The sequence below is a fragment of the Myotis davidii genome, unplaced genomic scaffold (assembly GCF_000327345.1).
Source record: "Myotis davidii unplaced genomic scaffold, ASM32734v1 scaffold875, whole genome shotgun sequence".
Lineage (NCBI taxonomy): Eukaryota > Metazoa > Chordata > Mammalia > Chiroptera > Vespertilionidae > Myotis > Myotis davidii.
In genome coordinates, this window is record NW_006286244.1 from 1,236,738 (window position 1) to 1,242,285 (window position 5,548).

Sequence of the window (5,548 nt, forward strand, 5' to 3'; positions counted from 1 at the left end):
CGTGACTTTTACATTTTTTTATACAAAAATACACCTGAATGGAGGCAAAGGCTGCATAACCAGGGGGACAGGCGTGTCTGCATTGGGCCCGGCCGGCCCGCACCCTCCCTGTGCGGCCCCCACCCCACGGCCTCCGGAACTCAGCAGCGTCTCATCCTCAGAAGCTCATCTGCTGACGGGAACCGTTAGCTGGGCCCCTCCAGGCCGGTGTGAAACTGGAGGCCATAACCCCACACCCACGTGGGGGTCCCTCTCTCCCTCTTGCTCGGTGGGGGAGGGAGGAAGGACAGGAGGAGAGCGCCAGGGCCTGGTGCCCGGGGGGCCTGCTGGAGGCCACTTACTCTGTCCTGCAAATTCCGTGAAGCCACAGCTAGGACTGGGACAGGAAGGCCAAATGGAGCGAGTGCCCCTCCCCCCACAGGCCATCCGTCTGTCCCACGCTTTCAGCGGGAAGGGGGGAGGGGGACTCCCTCTGGAATAAACAAGACAGGCAGCAGAGGCTGTCAGTCACCCGATATTCACTGACCTCCCGTGGCCCCAGGGCCCCAGGCCCTCCCGGAGGGGGTCCCTGTGGGGCTGTGGCCGCTGTTAAGGGTGACAAACAGCCAGGCCCGGGAGGAACCCCACGCGTCAGCCGGCAGCTCTGTCTTGGGCAGAAAGCAGACTCATGGGCACTTAGCGTGCACCCTGGAGCCCGGCACAGACCTGGCTCCCGGCAACGCGTTCGTGCTTGTCAGCTGACGGACGCGCCCTCCACGCAGGCCTCCGTCATCCATTGGCAGCAGCTGCCCCTGGTGCCCCGCTCCCCGGGCGGCCACTGTGGGGGCCCTGGCGGAGCTTTTAGGGAAATCTCAGGCAATGGCACAAAGAATATTTTCCCATCGGGGTTCGCAGGCCCCAAAACAGTAGCTTATGAGCGTGCGGAGCAAGCCCGGTGCGATCACCGTAACGTATTTCTTTTCTTCCCGGGTCTAGACTTCAGGGTCCCAGGAGAAAAGCGAGGCCCGCAGCCCTGGGGTTACGAGCAGCCTCTGGTGTGGCCCAGAGAGATAAGAAAGGCCTGGAGGGCAATCACCTCTGCTTGGTCCCGGACTGATCACCGTGGCTTCTGGTTCCCCCAGGGATGCACTTTCAAGACAAAAGAGAAAGCTCTGTAGCTACACAGCTGGATGCCTGGGTTGTTCTGGATTCTTTTCTCTTTTTTAATATATTTTTATTAATTTTTTGAGAATGAGACGGAAGGAAATGCGATGATAGAGAGAGAGAAACATTGATGAGAGAGAAACGTCATCCATTGGCTGCCTCCTGCACGCCCCCTACTGGGGATGGAGCCTGCAACCCGGACATGTGCCCTTGACCGGAACCCAACCGTGACCTCCTGGTTCATAGGTCGACGCTCCACCACTGAGCCATGCCGGCCGGGCCCAAATTTTAATCTTATGTGAAAAATGGAACATGTTAAGACCTTTCCAACGTGTCCTTTATGCCTTGGGGGAGGAATATCTCCCTAGCTCTCCACAAAGGTGCTTCTGGCGGTTGACACACTTCAGTGATATATTTGCAAATATTACGCAACATGCAGTTCTTAGAAATCTCTCTGCACCTTTTTTTTTCTCCTTTCGGTTTCCTACCCAAAGCCCTTTTGTCTTCATACTTGGAGTTGAAAGTTTCAAGGACGTTTCCACTCGGACTCCTAAGTCCCTCTTCCTGTTTATCTTAAGTGGGATTTAGATAACGTGTGGCTGGGGAGACACAAATACCCAGAAAAGAAAGAGGGACGGAAAAGGAAGAAGAGAAAGAAGCCGGGAAGGGAAGGAGGGGATCTGTCCGGAGCCAAACACACCAGCGGGCACAAGAAAGAGAGGCGGCTCACGGGCCCACAGATCTCTGTCTGGGGTTCCTACAGTCGATGCAACCCAGGCAGGCTTCCCTCGCACAAACGCTGCAGTGGGGGGACCTCAACCCTTGCCTTTTATTTTCTTATTCAATATATTTTTATTGATTTCAACGAGGAAGGGAGAGGGAGAGGGAGATAGAAACGTCCATGATGAGAGAGAATCACGGACCGGCTGCCTCCTGCACACCCCACACTGGGGATCGAGCCCACAACCCAGGCAGGTGCCCTGACCAGGAATCGAACCGAAACCCTGTCTGTACTCCTACTACCCACTATCTATAAACAATGACTATTTTTTTATCTGCCTAACATCGCAGTTTACAAAAGTCGTTGACTTTCATTATCTTGCTGAACCCTCACATTATTTTTTTTTTAAATTTTTGAACCCTCACACCTTTGTGAAGTACGCACCTCCTACTCGTTTCATTTTCCAGGTGAGCAAACTAAAGTCAAAACAGTAGTGGCCTCTCTGGGAACACTTCCTGGTCGAACTGGGAGTTGAACACACACACTTTGGGTCCTAACCCAGGGCCTTTCCTGTCCCTCCGGTATTCACCAGTATCCCGACCCTGTATGAAGTACAGAATCCCAAGTGATTTAGGTAAAATTAAGAGGATTTGCCCGGCCCGTGTGGCTCAGGGGGTGAGCATCGACCTATGAACCAGGAGGTCACGGTTCGATTCCCAGTCAGGGTAACAGGCCCGGGTTGTGGGATCGATCCCCAGTGTGGGGCGTGCAGGAGGCAGCCGATCCATGATTCTCTCTCATCATGGATGTTTCTCTCTCTCCCTTCCTCTCTGAAATCAATAAAAAAATTTTTTTTTTTTAAAAAAAGGAGAAAAATGCCGAAACCGGTTTGGCTCAGTGGATAGAGCGTCGGCCTATGGACTGAAAAGGTCCTGGGTTCGATTCCGGTCAAGGGCATGTACCTGGGTTGCGGGCGCATCCCCAGTGGGGGATGTGCGGGAGGCAGCTGATCGATGTTTCTCTCTCATCGATGAGTCTAACTCTCTATCCCTCTCCCTTCCTCTCTGTAAAAAATCAATAAAACATATTAAAAAAATAAAATAAAATAAAAAATAAAAAGGAGAAAAATGTATTCTAGTTATGTCCTGAGCAAAAGGACATAACTCACTTGAGAATAACAAGCTGAGACTCCCACCTGTGGCCTCCTGTCTTGTGGGGACAACAGGGGAAAAAAAACACAGAAAAAGGCTCGAATGTTCTCATTGGCTCTGAATCAGGCGCCTTGTTCGGTCACTTCGGAAAACCTGGAAGAGGAAGCAGAAGCTCTGAAAACCACTTGATGGTGACCTCAGGCTGTGTCACCGGGATGACCCCCTGCGTAAGCCATCCGCCCTCTGTGATGACCCAGCGATGAACACAGAGGCTGCGGAGCCCGGGAGACGGGGAGGCTGGGGTAGGCGGGGGTGCGGGGTTCCCACCGGCCCGGCCTGAACTTTCACACACGCCCCGCTCTGTGCCAGACTGAGGGCCATTCACAGGGCTGATCCAGTTCCGGCGGCCGGTTCAGGGGGTGTAAGAGAATACCGTGTCCGGGACCGGGAGCCCGTCTGTGCCGGCTCCACGGCCAAGTCTGCGCCGGCCCGGCTCACTCGGAGATGGCCAGGGAGGCCGGTGAGAATCCACGGGCACCTGAGGACAAAGGGGGCGTCTTGGGGGTGGAAGCCTGGGGCGCTGGTCGGAGCTGGTGATGGGGACAGCAACCTGGGCACGGACATGGCAGGATTCTGTCTTAGTTTAGTTTATTGAACCAATACTTTTATATATTTTTTTAAATATATTTCTTTATTGATTTCAGAGAGGAAGGGAGAGGGGAGAGAAACATCAGACCCAAGCCAGCCAGGGCTATATATATTTTTTATTATTGATTTCATAGAGGAAGGGAGAGGGTGAGATAGAAACATCAATGATAAATCATTGATTAGCTGCCTCCTGCACGCCCCCTACTGGGGATGGAGCCCACAGCCCGGGCCTGTGCCCTGACCGGGAATCGAACCAGGACCTCCTGGTTCATAGGTCATGGCTCAACCACGGAGCCACGCCAGGGAAAGACGCAGGGAGGGTAAGGAGTGGGCGGGGTATTGAAAGATTTAAATTCCGGCTCTTTCTGATTCCGGGCACCGTGACAATCACAATATTTGAGTCAGGGTGGAGTCGATGGTATGACCTATTTTAGCTTACGGAACAGATTAGGGTGAAAAAGCATGGTGTGTCCACAGGCCAGCTCTATGCCTGGGACCACCTTGCCACAAAGCCAGCATCGTGCCAGCGGAGAAGCAAGAAACACATCCTGATGAGACCTAGTGCACATGTCGGTGTGTCATCTGCAGATGCTGCCATCAGCTGGTGTTGACCGTGTGTGGTTGCAAACATACAATCAGGCCCTGGCCGGTTTGTGGACCAAAGGGTCCCGGGTTTGATTCCGGACAAGGGCCCATACCAGGCTCCTCCCCAGCCTGGGCCCTGGTCAGGGCACATGCAGGAGGAAACTAATCTTATGTGTCTCTCTCACACTGGTGTTTCTCTCTCTCTCCTCTCTCTCTCTCTCTCTCTCTCTCTCTCTCTCTCTCCCTTCCACTCTCTCTAATAATCAATGGAAAAATATCCTCGGGGGAGGATTAACATAATAATAATAATATTTTAAAACTGAATATAAAGTGCCCAGGGCAGTGCATGGCGCAGGGTAAAGACTCAGTAAATGCGGATTGGAGAATGGCGGGAGCCCCCCTTTTCCGGGGAAACACCCATGTGGATCTCTGCCAGGGATATTACTAAAAAACTGTGGCGTCATCTAGACACACGGAGTGGCCAATGTGATCTGAGCCTGGGAGAGGAGAATTGTCAGGCGAATTCAAAGGACTATAATTCCATTAATTCATTCAAAATTCTGTTGGGGGAGGGAGGGAGGGAGAGAGGGAGAGGGGTTCCTGGGAAAGACGCCAGATGTCATGGACAGGCCTGGTCCACGGAGGAACTTCTCTGTAGCCAGCAGCCTCCCCGGGCTCCCCAAACAAAGCCTGTGTTGTAGGCTGCCCGGGACCCCGTGCCAGGCGCGCCTGGAGCCGTGGGGACTGGTGCGCAGGGAGGGGGCGGGCCGGCCCTGGGGGAGGCCCGGATCCCCGGGACACAGGGCTTATCCGCCCTGATGAAATCTTCCCTTCTGATAGGACTTCCTCAGGCAGAACAAAAGGGAGATGCCGGGCGACTTTGCCAAAGCAACCCGGGAAAGGAAAGCAAAGTTAATCATTATTCTCTCCCAGCCCTCCCAGCCGGAGAGACCAGGGATGGGAGCAGACCACGCGTCATCGCCTGCCCCTGAGACGCCCTCTCCCTGCAGACAGGCGGCCTGAGGCTCTGCGGGGTTCCCCCACCCCCCAGGCAGGGGGTGCAGCCGGAGCCCACAGTGCGCTGCTCTCTCCACATCAGAGAGGCGCCTGATAGCACTGTGACTCACACGCTTATCCCAACAGGGGCCCTGCCTGCAGAGCCCCTCTCTGTGGGGAGGAAGTGCCCGGGTCAGAGAAGTCATTGCAAATACGGGCCGGATCGTCCAGGGAGGGCCAGAGGCTCCCGGGGCTGGGCAGGGGGTGGCTGGTGTGAGTCGTCCATCCACGCAAGAGGCGCTGG